The 14,173-nt window shown below is 38.3% G+C and overlaps 1 long non-coding RNA gene across 1 annotated transcript in view; it reads right to left on the bottom strand.

Annotated features, from left to right (window-relative positions):
• Positions 1 to 1,255: 1,255 nt before the first annotated feature.
• The window catches only part of LOC111753173 (uncharacterized), a 38,539-nt gene continuing 25,621 nt past the window's right edge, over positions 1,256 to 14,173 (bottom strand). Inside the window, exons 2-3 of the long non-coding RNA XR_002788056.2 lie at positions 12,761 to 12,840; positions 1,256 to 3,416 (exon numbers count right to left, since the gene is read on the bottom strand). This is a non-coding gene — a long non-coding RNA (uncharacterized LOC111753173). The remainder of the gene's footprint in view (positions 3,417 to 12,760; positions 12,841 to 14,173) is intronic.

The raw sequence follows: 14,173 nt of genomic DNA, 5'->3' as shown, positions 1-14,173 counted from the left end.
TAAAGGCTAACTACTGTTTTACATATAAAACTGCCATTCTTCATTGGTTTTTCAGGGAAGAGAAAAATACGAGGATCAAATGAAACATCGCTGCAGAGATTTCTTACTTTCTTGTGAACATTAATTGTTTCTGAGTTGTTTTTTTTTTTAATAATTCCTACAAACTAAAAAAACAGCTTGGAAGCCTAAGGCAATGATTAGGGGGTTTCAGCTAATAAATCATGAAAATAGACGTAATTGAAATTTATTTCTTGAGTATAGTAGTATTAATTTAAGGGAGCCCAACAAATTCTTTAAAAATATTATTTAGCCTTAGTGCTAGAAATGCCAATAGCAGTAATTCTGCCTAAAATCTAAGGGCATTCGAATTCAAGTCTGTTTGCCTAGGAGGCACATGTGCTTGTAACCACCACACTATTCTACCAGCAATAATACTGTTAGCTTAGATGTCTTGTGTTAATACCTACTCTATGCCAGGCATTTTGCTAAGTACTTTTACAGAATGTATGTTAATAAATCCTTACCACAAACGTGTCAGAAAGATCGTACTCCCATTGTACAGAGGAGAAAAATGCCTGAGAGATATTAAATAACTTGCCCAAGGGCACACAGCTAGTGAGGCAGGATTCTAATCTACCTTTTTGATTCCGAAATCAACGTTCTTATTATTTTTCCTACATTCCTCACTGTTATTGTAGTTATTAGTTACCTTCAAGTTAATTCCGACTCATGGTGACCCCATGTGTGCAGGGTAGACCTGTTCCATAAGATTTTCCAGGCTGTGACTTTCAGAAGCAGATCGACAGGTCTGTCTTCCAAGGCACCTCTGGATAGGTCTGAGCTGCCAAACGTTTGACTAGTAGTAGAGAGCTTTACTGTATGTGCCACAAACATTTAATTAATTCTCCAACCAGCAGAGCAAGCTCTTCGGCAAACCTCAGAAGAAAGTCCTCTGGAGTGTCAACGGAGCAGGCTGGGTCCTGGGAGTCACCTGGATAAGCCAAGCTGTATTGCCCACGACAATTCTATTCCACATTTTTTTGGCCATATAGGAGATAGGATCCCCTCCACTCCATCCTCTTTATACCTACCACCCTCCCCCTGAGAATTCTATTAAGGTCACTAAAAATAAGAAATACAATGTCAGAGCCAGGAGCTGGTGAAAGCTAGGAAACTAGGGACAAGAATTCCTTAGACCTCCCCCATTCTAGTCTGACTTTTTCATTTCTTAGAGAAAACAGAGGTGAAGTCCCACAAGTGTCCATGTCTGAGGGATGGGCCTTGCCTGCAAGCCTGATATTTTCTATATGTGGATATATTTGATTGTCTAAACATATGTTTAAAATGCACAATCCTATAAATTAAACATTCAGAGTAGTAAGTCAAATATATTGGAGAGAAGGGGCAATCGTTTATTCAAGAATTTTTTTACATTAAAATATAAATCCCTATTTCACTATTATATTTGTTTGCAAAGTAAATGGCCTGAAACTGTGAGTTACTGACATTTTTTTCTAACCTACACAGAACAAACTGGGCCACAAAGCATCAATAATAGGGCAAAGGTGAAGGGGACTATGTACACTTGGGGGGAGCCTGAGAAACTTTCTGATAGGCCCCTCTAAAAACCACTGGTTCAAAACATCTTAAATGGATTTTCATTTACATAAATTAAATGTCTTCATTTTAAAATTCACACATATCATCTATAGAAAGATTTTGCCTAAGTCATCAGCCGGGGTATTTCTATCAGTGAAATGGAACATTGGTCTACAGATGGCCAATTTGGTGTGCATCGGAAGCATTTGGGGTGGTTTTCAACTTATATAATTTGGACACCACAGCTGAAAATTCTCCTTCAGTGGGTTTGAGGTAGGACCTGGGCAACTGCATTCTAGCTAGTCCCTCCCACTCTTGCAGACGTATGCATAATTCTGAAGCACATCTGATTCTGAGAACCACTGGATGAGTTAAAACAAAATGGTAGTCAATCTATCCAGGCCGGGGGAGGAGAGGAAGGCAGTCTGCAGGTCTACATGGAAGCAGGAAACCATTCCAGACTCTGCTAGAATGCTGACTGAAAGGGTATAGCCAAAATTTGTAAAGAGGAACCGAAGGCTACAGCTCTTTAACATGATATATTTGGTCTATAAAATGTATTTGATTTAAAATTAAAAGAGTCACTGATATTTATCTCCTGGAATCTTCTCTCATTCACAAGACCCTACCCCTATTCTTGCATGGCCTTATTCATTCTCCATATTTCTATCATTGTAGTTCCTGACACAGAATTTCGGGTGAGGATCAATAGGTGCTTCTATGAAAAACAAGAAAATGGAAAGCATTATCCCTTCTCAGTGCTCGTTAACCCAAAGTGCTCGTAAGCACAATGATAGACTTGATATTTTTCAGAGAAGAGGCCGTAAGCATCAGCCTACATACACATGTCAGATCACTGACCCTCTCAAATGAGTCACTCAAGATGAGAATGTCAACTTAATTGAGAGAATGTGAATCAATATTATTTAAAAAAAAAAAAGGTACTGAGGTCAGTTTCCACCATATCAAAAATCGAATACTTGTAAGAACATAATGGAAAATGGAATTGGAGAATCCTGCACCCAATTTACTGCTTACTTGGTGACAATCGCTTGGTTAGTGATATCAACTCTTCAAAGAGGAGATAGTATAGAATGAATTGTTTTCCAACCGCCTCTTAATTCTGTAATTTTCTCTATGAATCATCCACTCTACTTCAGGTAACTGAATTTTGGAAGATACATAATCATTCCTATTTCATTTCTTTTCCTCACTTCAAACATCGTATAGTAAATATTTTATAAAAGGCCGGTAAACTTGAAAGATATTTTCATTGAGATATGCCAGAGATAGGGCAGCTTTCTTCTCCTCCTATATTTCTATTAGTTAATATTTAAAAAGGCCAATGAAATAGTCTATGCTCCATCATTTTATTGTCTGCTGGCTCCCCTACAGCCATCATGGGGAAGATTTTTGAGCACAGACGAGCTATCAGATCTGTACTCCTGGAAATGAGGAGTTTCTGCAGTGAAGAGCAGTTACATTCTAATTATATTAATTCAGACTGCAATTTCTTTGAAATATAAAGGACCTGCTGTCAGGGTGGTGTGGACAATGGAGGCTGCACATGTCAGCAACATGACAAATTCCTCGAGCAGAGTGCCAGATGTATTGTTGCCCAGGATTCTTTCCTGAGAGCAAATTCAGGAAGCACTCTCACTGGCAGCTCTGGAGTAAGGGATTGGTTCATTTGTTCTTTCCAAGTTGCAGGTACATCTGCCAGGAGAGCCTGCCAACAGATGAATTGGTAATTAAAATCATTTCCGTGGTTGAAGGGAGTGATTCGGCAATTGTGCCTCTTTTCTTTCTTTCTGTTCCTGTGTATGGGGGAAAAAAAAACTGGTGAATATTGACATGAATTTACCATGAGCAGGACTAGAATTGTGTGATTCATTAGTGCCTCTTCAGACATTTTAGAAATTGAACACCTTTACTGGGCTTTATTTATTCAGCTTGTTCATAGATTTCTGAAGTTTTGTTCTTTGCCAACACTGTAGCTTCCTTTGGATTATAAAATATCTTTGCTGACATAGCAAAACCAAATGAGTCAAATATAGCTAATAATATTACCAATTCACAAAAAAAGCATATGTATCCCTTCCCTACTATTGTGTTAGAATAAATAATAAATAATGATGATATAGGAGCCCTGGTGGCATAGTGGTTAAGAGCTCATGCTGCTAACTAAAAGGTTGGCAGTCTAAATCCACCAGCCACCGCTCCTTGGAAACCCTATGGGGCAGTTCTATTCTGTCCGACAGGGTGGCTGAGTCAGAATCAACTCGATGGCAACAGATTTGATTCGTTTTTTTTTTTGCTAAATAATTCTAAAATTGATCATAAATAACTGCTAGTTTAGTACCTTCCACCTAGTAATTACGCACCAAGTATCAGTTTTGTTGTTCTCTTCTGTGTCCAAAAGAGACATTACTTTGTCATCCACACATGGCACACACATCATCATCATAACAACAATGATGACAAATACAATTAACATTCATTGAGCATTTCCTATGAGCAATCTAAGCACTTTATAGGTATTTATTTATTTTATCCTTACAAGTCTATGCTGTTTTATCCCTAGTGTACAGAAGAGGAAGCTGAGGCACAGAGAAGGTAACCTGGGCAAGCTGACACAACTAGGCAGTACCGGCACTAGAGTTCTGACCCAAGCAACCTCAGCCTCAAGCTCTGAACCTTAACCACTTCACAGTAATGACATAAGTTTATATAAATAGATAAATTGTAATAACTTTCCCCGATTATCTAACAGCCCATTAATTAATCAGCTTATCTTTCAATGCTTATCCACTTTTTTTTCTTCTTCTTCTTCCTTCCCTCTTGAAAAGAATGTTTCAAGATAAAACCTTAAACTGCTGTAAGAATTACTTTCTTAAAATCAAGACAGCAAAATAATTTGGATTTATGGACACTGGTGACATAGAACTTCACTATCAAGCATCAAGTTATTAGCCTGACATTAGGGAGGTAGGTAGGTAGGTAGGTAGGTTGATAAATAGATAGGTAGATAGATAGACAGATGTATAGATAGAGAAATGAAGCACATCAAATAAATTAAATATACAGCTTCTTAATGATATTAACAAAAACAAGAACTCATTGTTCACTGTAGAGAATACTAGAAAACCAACTCATTATTCTACAAACTGGTAGATAAAGTAAAAGAACAAAGCATTTACCCTGGATTTCTTATATGAGCTTTATTTCAGGCAACTAAATAGGTAATGAGGAAAAGTTTCTCTTTATAGAAATACCCCAGTTAATAAACGGAAAAATATATAGAAATACCCCGGTTAATAAATGGAAAAAATAAGTCAAAGAATTAGGATATCACCGCTTTGTAGTAACTAATTAATTGATGGACCAGGCAAAAATCCTAAGTAATTGATGTCACACACACACACACACACACACACACACACACACACACTTCCCTTGATGGAAATATATACCACTACCTATAATTTTTTAGTCTTGCCCAAAAAATGGGATTAAAATCTGATAAAATTTCTAGATCTAACTACGAACTTACAGAAAGTACAAAGTGAAAGTTGATGAACATGTTTGACAACACCCCAGGGAACCAAAAAAAAAGAAACCAAACCCATTGCTGTCGAGTCGATTCCAACTCATAGTGACCCTACAGGACAGAGTAGAACTGCCGCATAGATTTTCCAAAGAGCGCCTGGTGGATTCTTCAGGGAACAGAATCAGGAAAATTCAGACTTTGAGAAAATCAGGAAAAACAATCCCTTTTTTTTTTTTTAACCCAACATCTCCATGAAAAATGATACACCACAATGCGTCGGCTTTATTTGGATCTGGATTCAAACAAAATGTTAAAAAGTGACTGTAAGACGATGGAGGATATGTGAACACTGGGTATCTGTCGCTATTAGGGATTACTGTTAATGTTTTTAGGTGTTATTTTAAGTATTGTCATTATTATAAAGAATTCCTATCTCTTAGAGATACATACTGAAAAATACACAGATGAAATGACAGGATGCCTGAGATTTGCTTCAAATTAATGGGTGGTGTAAGTGTGGTGCAAATGGCTAACGCACCCTGCTGCTAACCAAAAGCTTGAAGGTTCCAGTCCACCCAACGGAGCCTGAGTAGAAAGGCCTGGTGACCTACTTCTGAAAAATCAGCCGCTGAAAACCCTGTGGAGCACAGTTTTATTCTGACCCACATGGGATCACCCTAAGTTGGAATTGACTCCACGGCACCTGGGTTTTTTAGTAAGTGTAGATGAATAGATTGGCACTGAGTGGATAATTGCTGAAGGTTTGTAAAGCAAAATAACCATTGTAGCTCATTATACCATTTTATTGTCTTTTGCCTATGTTCAGGATATTTTATAATAAAAGTTTATATAACTTGGAAATTTACTTAAGTTACTAGAGCCTCAGTTTTCTCATTTGTAAAGCAGAAAATAACAGTATCTAGAGTGGGAATAATAACACCCCCTCATAGATTTTTCTAAAAATTTAAATAGTAATAGTATGTTTAAAGCACCTGGCACATGTTAGGTGTTAGATCATTTTTAAGGATGCAGTCTGGACCATTTATGACTGAATTTACTGGTTTGAGCTTAGTGGAGTGTCCACGCCATCCTTTGAACATAGCAAAAATGAAGACAGAGGAGCAAGGACAAGGCCTACACTCTGACACAGCACTTTTTGGGCACCGCAGTAATGATGTTTTCATTGTTGTTAGTTGCTGTTAAGTCAATTCCAACTCATGGTGACCCCACATGTTCAGAGTGGAACTGCTCCATAGGATTTTTGAGTCTGTGACATTTCAGAAGCAGGTCACCAGGCTTGTCTTCCAAGGTGCCAGGTGTAGACTTCCAAGGTGTTATAGTCTAACATTTAATGATTTGTGTCACCCAGCCACCACGAAAATGCTAGTTGAAGTTTTTTGTTTTTTGCTTTTTTTTCATTTTGCATACAGTTACTATTTTTAGATTTGTTGACCCTGGAACACGGGAAGTAACCCTAGTTTTGCTCAACATTTTTATTCAATTCCAGGTGCAAGAAGAGTGGGTACAAATACATCACATCTACCAAAGCTCCACTCTCACTTCTGCAGGCATTCTTCTGTTATGAAATACCAAAAATATCAGATTATCTTCAAAACCAATTCATTCCAAATCCACCAATTTCCCCAACCCATTCCAATTCTCCGTAATCATTTTCTTTTTGCTTTGATATTCCCATCCTACTGCTTACCCTGACAAATCCCTGTTTACAAAAGACCCAAGTTAAAAGAAAAAAAATAAGAAGTGAACCCCAAGGGACCCAAGGCCAGGAAAAGATTAGATTGTAGAGAGGCAAGGTCTGTTCTCAGAGAAGATAAGCCCCGGGTAGGAACTCTGGTTAGTTTTCCAGTGGCTGGTTTTTTTTGTTTAGTTTGTTTTTTGGCTCTCTGGGTCCTGTTGGAGACTTCAATGTGTAAAAAGCTGAGGCTGGACTTTCTCCAGCTCATGCCTGCATGCCAACCAACTAATCTTATTTCTAATAAAGCCAGTTCTTATTTTTCTAACTTGCTTCCAATCCTCAAATGCAGCGCCAAAGAAAACAGAAAGTAATTAAAATGTCAACACTTCCCTGAAAAGGCACATAAACTCTGTTTAGATTTTCCTCCCACTGGAAACTTTGCTTTTCTATAAGGCGCTGGGCTCCATGCACAGCCACCAGCGTCACCTACAGAGAGCCGGTCGATCAGGCAATGAACATAAATCCCCCTCTCCCTATTACCTTGTTTGCATTTCTTCTTCTCCCTTGCCATTTTCCAAATGGAAAGATCCTATAAATGAAGTGCTTAAGCCTGTCTCTTATAATGGACTGATATCTACTCCATTGTAATGTATCCAAATTTTATGCGGTATGAAATAAGCTCCAGCAGCAATAAGCTGTTTGATCTAACGTGAACAAAGTAATGTGGAGCCTAACAGCTTATTATGCAGAGCAGTCCAATAAATTAGCTGAGCACCATTTTGCATAACGAGAGTCTGATTATTCCTTTTACCTTCATTTAGATTGCTTCGGATGGATTGTGACTCTCTCCAGAGTGAATCAGGTTTACTTGAGACAACCTCTTTTTTAAATGTATTACATGAAGAAATAAAGATAAGGAAAGAAAAAGAGGAAAACACGTGGCATCATTTTGTGGTTTTGTTTGGCCAGACTAGTCCCTCAAAAGAGATTTCCCCACTGAGAGGAAAATTTTTGTGACCACTGGATCAGGAATTGTTTTATTCAACCAGTTGCTGTCAGGTTGAGTCCAACTCATGGCAACCCCATGTGTGACAAAGTAGAACTGTGCTCCATATGTTTTCAGTGACTGAATTTTCAGAAGTAGATTGCCAGGCCTTTCTATCAAGGCATATCTGAGTGGACTCAAACATCCAACCTTTTCGGTTAGCAGCCAAATGCTTTAACCATCTACACCACCCAGGGACTCCACTGCCTTATTGGTGACAGTCAATTTGTCCAAATAAAATGTTCATCACCCCGCATAGTTCCTATTCCTATCTTCTTCACATAAATTCCTGCTATTTCCCTGACTCAATTTTGCAAAGCACCTTAAATTCCATTCTTGATTTTATTACCTTCCTCTTGTTGATAACTTTTAAGTACATCCCACTTAGCTTCTGATTTTTGTCTCTGATTTTCTAATTTTTCTCCCCTGCATTCTTTGGATTCAATACTCCTCTGGGAATGTGAGAAATGCTACTGACAGCACTAGGTTGTGCAGGAGAAAGGTTAAAAAACACTGTAACATGTTGGTACTAGAGCTTTGAGAAGTACTGTAGTGGTAGCCCTGCATTTTTTTTTTTTTTTCCCCCTGGAATTTGCTCTTTCATTCAAAAGAGGGAAGGAAGTATTCAGTTTCTTCTCTCCAGTATCTCCCCAACCTTGGCCTCTCTCCTGCCCACACCCAGTTACTTAGCACTTTGGGGCACGTATCAGGCTGACCAGCCCTGATGGTCAATGTGTGCAGAGCTCGTGAGGCCCCATTCTAGCACCACAGCCACACCTCCCCACAAAGGTCTTTAGAATACACCCAGAAAATGGCTCCTGCAAATCACACATCCACTATTTTTGAGAACAGACTATGAATCAAGCACCTCTTTAGTCCCTATAGCAAACTTTTAAGGCTGTTGTTATTGTTTTGTGCCATGGAGTTGGTTCCGACTCAACAGACCCACTGTATAACAGAAGAAAAACCGTCTGGTCATGTACCATCCTTACAATTGCTGCTATGTTTGAGCCCATTTGTTCCAGTCAGTGTGTCAATTCACTTCTCAAGGGTCTTCCTTTTTTTTTTTTCGCTGACCCTCTACTTTACCTTGCGTGGTATCCCTCCTGACAACATGCGTAAAGTACATGAGACAAAGTCTGGCCATCCTCGCTTCTAAGGAGCATTCTGGCTGTACTTCTTCCAAGATAGATTTGTTCATTCTTCTGGCAGTCCATGGTATATTCAATATTCTTTGCCAACACCCTAGTTCAAAGGCATCAATTCTTTTTGATCTTCCTTATTCATTGTCCAGCTTACCCATGCACAGCTTGGGTCAGGCTCACCTTACTCTTTAGAGTGACAACTTTGCTTTTTAACACTTTAAAGAGGTCTTTTGCAGAAGATTTGCCCAATGCAATTCATCATTTGATTTCTTGATGGCTTCTTCTTTGGAAGCCCGAATGGTGAGACTATGTCTCACATACTTTGGACATTATCAGGAGAGATCAGTACCTGGAGAAGGACATCATGCTTGGTAAAGCATGCTTGGTAAAGAGGGACAGTGAAAAAGAAGAACACCTTCAACATGATGGATTGACACAGTGGCTGCAACAATGGGCTCAAGCATAACAACAATTGTGAGAATGGTGCAGGACCAGGCAGTGTTTCATTCTGTTGTACATAGGGTCACTATGAGTTGGAAATGATTTGACGGCCCCTAACAACAACTAACAGCTTCCATGGGTATTGATTGTGGATCCAAGTAAAATGAAATCCTTGACGACTTCAATCTTTTCTCTGTTTATCATGATGTTGCTTATTGGTCCAGTTGTGAGGATTTTTGCTTTCTTTATGTTGAGATGTAATCTATACTGAATGAAGGCTGTAGTCATTATTCTTCATCAGTAAGTGCTTCAAGTCTTCTTCAGTTTCAGCAAGCAAGGTTGTATCATCTGCATATTGCAGGTTGTTAATGAGTCCTCCTTCAATTCTGATGTTGTATCCTTCTTCATATAGTCTGACCTCTCAGATCATTTACTCAGCATACAGATTGAGTAAGTATGGTGAGAGGGTACAACCCTGAATCACATCTTTCCTGACTTTACACCACACAGTATCCCCTTGTTCTGTTTGAATGACTGCCCCTTGGTCTATGTACAGGTACCTCATTAACAGTTAAGTGTTCTGGAATTCCCATTCTTTTCAATGTTTTCCATAATTTGTCATGTTCCACACAGTCAGATGCCTTTGCATAGTCGATAAAACACAAGTAAACATTTTTCTGGTATCCTCAGCTTTTAGCCAGGACCCATCTGACATCAGCAATGATATCCCTCATTCCACATTATCTTCTGAATCCAGCTCGAATTTCTGGCAGTTCCTTGATGTATTGCTGCAATTGTGTTTGTTTGAATTACCTTCAGCAAAATTTTGCTTGCCTGTGATATTACTGATAAAACTGTTCAATAATTCCCATATTCTGTTGGATCATCTTTCTTTGGAATAGGTACAAATATGGATCTTTTTCCATTCAGTTGGCCATGTAGCTGTCTTCCAAATGTCTTGGCATAGACAAGTGAGCCCTTCCAGCACTGCATTCATCTGTTGAAACATCTCAGTTGGTTTTCCATCAGTTCCTGGACCCTTGTTTTTCACCAACACCTTCAATTCAGCTTGGACTTCTTCCTTCAATATCATCGGTCCTTGATCATATGCTACCTTCTGAAATGACAGAAAAAAAAATTTTTTTTATTAATTTTTTGGTACAGTGTTTCTGTGTATTCCTTCCATCTTTTTTTTTTTTTTTTTTTTTTGATGCTTCCTGCATTTTTCAATATTTTACCCATAGAATCCTTCAATATTGCAGCTCAAGGCTGGAATTTTTTCTTCAGTTCTCTCAGCTTGAGAAATTCCGAGTATGTTCTTCCCTTTTGGTTTTCTAACTCCAGATCTTTGTACATTTCATTATAATACTTTACTTTGCCTTCTAGAGCCACCCTTTGAAATCTTCTGTTTAGCTCTTTTATTTCATCATTTCTTCCTTTCACTTTAGCCACTCTACATTCGAGAGCAAGTTTCAGAGTCTCTTCCGACATCCATTTTGGTCTTTGCTTTCTTTTCTGTCTTTTTAATGGCCTTTTGCTTTCTTCATGTATGATGTTCCTGATGTCATCCTACAACTCATCTGGTCTTTGGTCATTAATGATTAATAGGTCAAATCTATTCTTGAGATGGTCTTTAAATTCAAGTGGAATATACTCAAGGTTATACTTTGGCTCTTGTAGACTTATTTTAATTTTCTTCAGCTTCAACTTGAACTTGCATATGAACAATTGATGTTCTCTTCCTCAATTGGCCCCAGGCCTTGTTCTGACTGATGATGCTGAGCTTCTCTGTCATCTCTTTCCAAAGATGTAGTCAACTGTATTCCTGTGTATTCCATCCAGCAAGGTCCACATGTATTGTCACTATTTATATTGTTGAAAAATTGTATTTGCAATGAATTCATTGAGTCTTACAAAATTCTATCATTTGATCTTCGGTGTTGTTTCTTTCACTAAGGCCATATTTTCTGACTACGGATACTTCTTTGTTTCCACAGTTCCCATTCCAATCCCCAGTAATGATCAATGCATCCTGATTGCATGTTCAATCAATTTCAGACTGCAGAAGTTGGTAAAAATCTTCAATTTTTTCATCTTTGTCATTAGTGGTTGGTGAGTAAATTTGAATTAACTGGTCTTCCTTGTAGGTGTATGGATATAATCCTATCAGTGACAGTGTTTTATTTCAGGACAGGTCTTGAAATGTTCCTTATACGGTAGAGGTCATTATCCCAATGTCATAAATGAAAACTGTTACTTAGGGAGATTAAATACATTGTCAAAGCTACATAGCAAGGGAAGTGGCTGAATTAGAATTCAAACCCAGATCTTCTTAACCTCAAATACTATGTGCCACATTACATTATTTGCTGAAAACATTGTCAGCGTTATTGTCGAGGGAAAAACTCAAAGTGGGTGCTACACTAGAAATGAGGAAGAACCTTCATAATCACATAGATAGAGGTTGTTTTTACTGTACTTAAAATAGGATAAATAGGTGGTCTACCAATTCTTCTTTTTACAGAAACGTTTGCATTTCGTTTTTGGATTATAAACTCCTTGAGACCAGGACATTTGTTTTGTACATAACAGAACATCAGTGAGCTATGGCACTTCATTCAGAAAACTCTAGGCTCTAGTTCTGGCTCTATTTACCACAAAATGTATATCCTCAAGATACCTGGGTGGTGCAAAAGGTTTGCGCTCACTACTAATGTAAAGATTATCAATTCAAATCCACCCACTGCTGCCAGAAAGAAAGGCCTGGTCATCCATTTCCATAATGACTAAAGCCAAGAAAACCCTATGGGATGCAGCTTTACTCTGTAACACATGAGGTCGCCATGAGTCAGAATTGAATCCACTGTGAAAGGTTTTTCTTTTCTTTTTTTTGGAGGGAGAGGTAATAACCTCAGGCAAGTGAGTAAACCTCTTGAGTTCCAGTTTGCATAACTGAAACAGTAGGTGAATATACCTCATAGAATTGTTGGAATGGTTAAATGAGATAAATTACATAAACACATAGCATAAGGAAAGTAACCAATAAATTCTAGTACTCTCTCTCCATACCCACCCCAGCCATTTCATGCATGGGGATATTCCTTGGAAGGGTCAATAAGACACAAAATGTTGTGACTGAAGGATTTCCTGATTGACACCCTTCCTCTTGCATTATTTTCTTTTACAATTATTTGTTACCACATATTTACTCATCTTATGAAAATGAGGTTTTTAAAACATGACTTGAATTCTAAAACTTGTAGTCATGAAGTGAATAAAGGTACCTGGAATCCATTTCTTTTCTCCTAACTCCTCCTTCTTTATCGCTTTACTTCTTCTCTCCAGGTTGTGACAGTGAGTGGTGCTGATAATGTAAGAAAGCATGAGATCAAGATCTAGGATATATAATTTGAAACATTTATCTCCTCACACCTCTGACATGAACATTTCCCTTTGTCTGAGGTGAAGAAAAGCTAAGAAAAACAGCAAAAGGCAAATCTTACTTTTTAGAGAATCCAAGGAGAAATTGGAGAAGAAGAAAATAGGGATCCCCTGCATGAGGAAAACATTACATTGTAAAGCTTTGTTCTATTATAACTGACTTCAAGTTTTAAAGATAGATAAGGGGAACACTTAGTTTGTTGAAGTCTGAAAGAAATGTTGATAACAAGAAATATTATACAGAATCTATTTTAATGAATGGCTATTTCATGTTTAGTTTACGACAACTATCCCCTGGAGAACTCAAATAATTTTATACTCACTATGTCTTTGAGACAAAGGCAGAGTATAATCGAATGAAATTTTACTTGGGAAACTGGTAGCTCAAAGAGGTTAAGTAAAATATACGGAGCCACACAGCAATTTTATGACAGAAATTATTTGGAATTGAGAATGGGGAAGCTTTAAATGAGATAACAATAGATAAGATCCTGGGTAGAGCAGTTTGCTTGGCGAGGGCTTTAAAATGGGGCAACAGCCAGTTCCTGTAGAGGTGATTCTAACTCATGGTGATCCCATAACAGAGGTGGATGCAAACCCCCAACATTTAGGCTAGCAAACGTGCTCATTAAATGTTTATGCCACTGTAGAGGGGGCCATTTTTCTGATCTGGAAAATGAAATTTATGAAATGGAACTTACTGTCCTGAAGTTCAGCTTCAAAAGAGAAGTTTACACTAGGCACCACAATGGTGGGATCAGGTCAATGTGTGTGTATATATGCATTTTTTTTTCTTGGAGAGGTTGCTTTAAAAACTGGGGTTTCTTTTTGTCCATTTTTACCTTATTGGAAAGGCTGTTCCTTTTTTAGGCCTTGCCACAGCTGTGCTTTTTTCTTTGTCTCTTCATGGAACCTTGTCTTTATATTTCACACAGGATGGCTGCCATCTGTAAGCACTTTGTTGACATCCCGCTCTCACTCTAGAACAGCCAATTTAGGGTGACATGAACAAAACAGGGGACTCAGGGCTGACACAGGCAGGAGTTCAGATCAAGGAAGACTCTGTCAGGCCTGATTTGGATCTAGTTAATGAGGGTCTGATTGAATTTACCATCTTCAAGACATTGTCAGGCCTTTTGGGCCAGTAAACACTTTCCTTTATTGTTCTGCACAGGAACAGAGATGAAGTCTAGCTGTCAATGCAAATACTTGTGTGTCACATGTTGTCGGAAGTCGTGCCTTGTGTGAGTGGTTTG

This window comes from Loxodonta africana, chromosome 4 (assembly GCF_030014295.1).
Source record: "Loxodonta africana isolate mLoxAfr1 chromosome 4, mLoxAfr1.hap2, whole genome shotgun sequence".
Taxonomy (NCBI): domain Eukaryota; kingdom Metazoa; phylum Chordata; class Mammalia; order Proboscidea; family Elephantidae; genus Loxodonta; species Loxodonta africana.
This window is presented reverse-complemented; position numbering and strand designations above follow the sequence as displayed.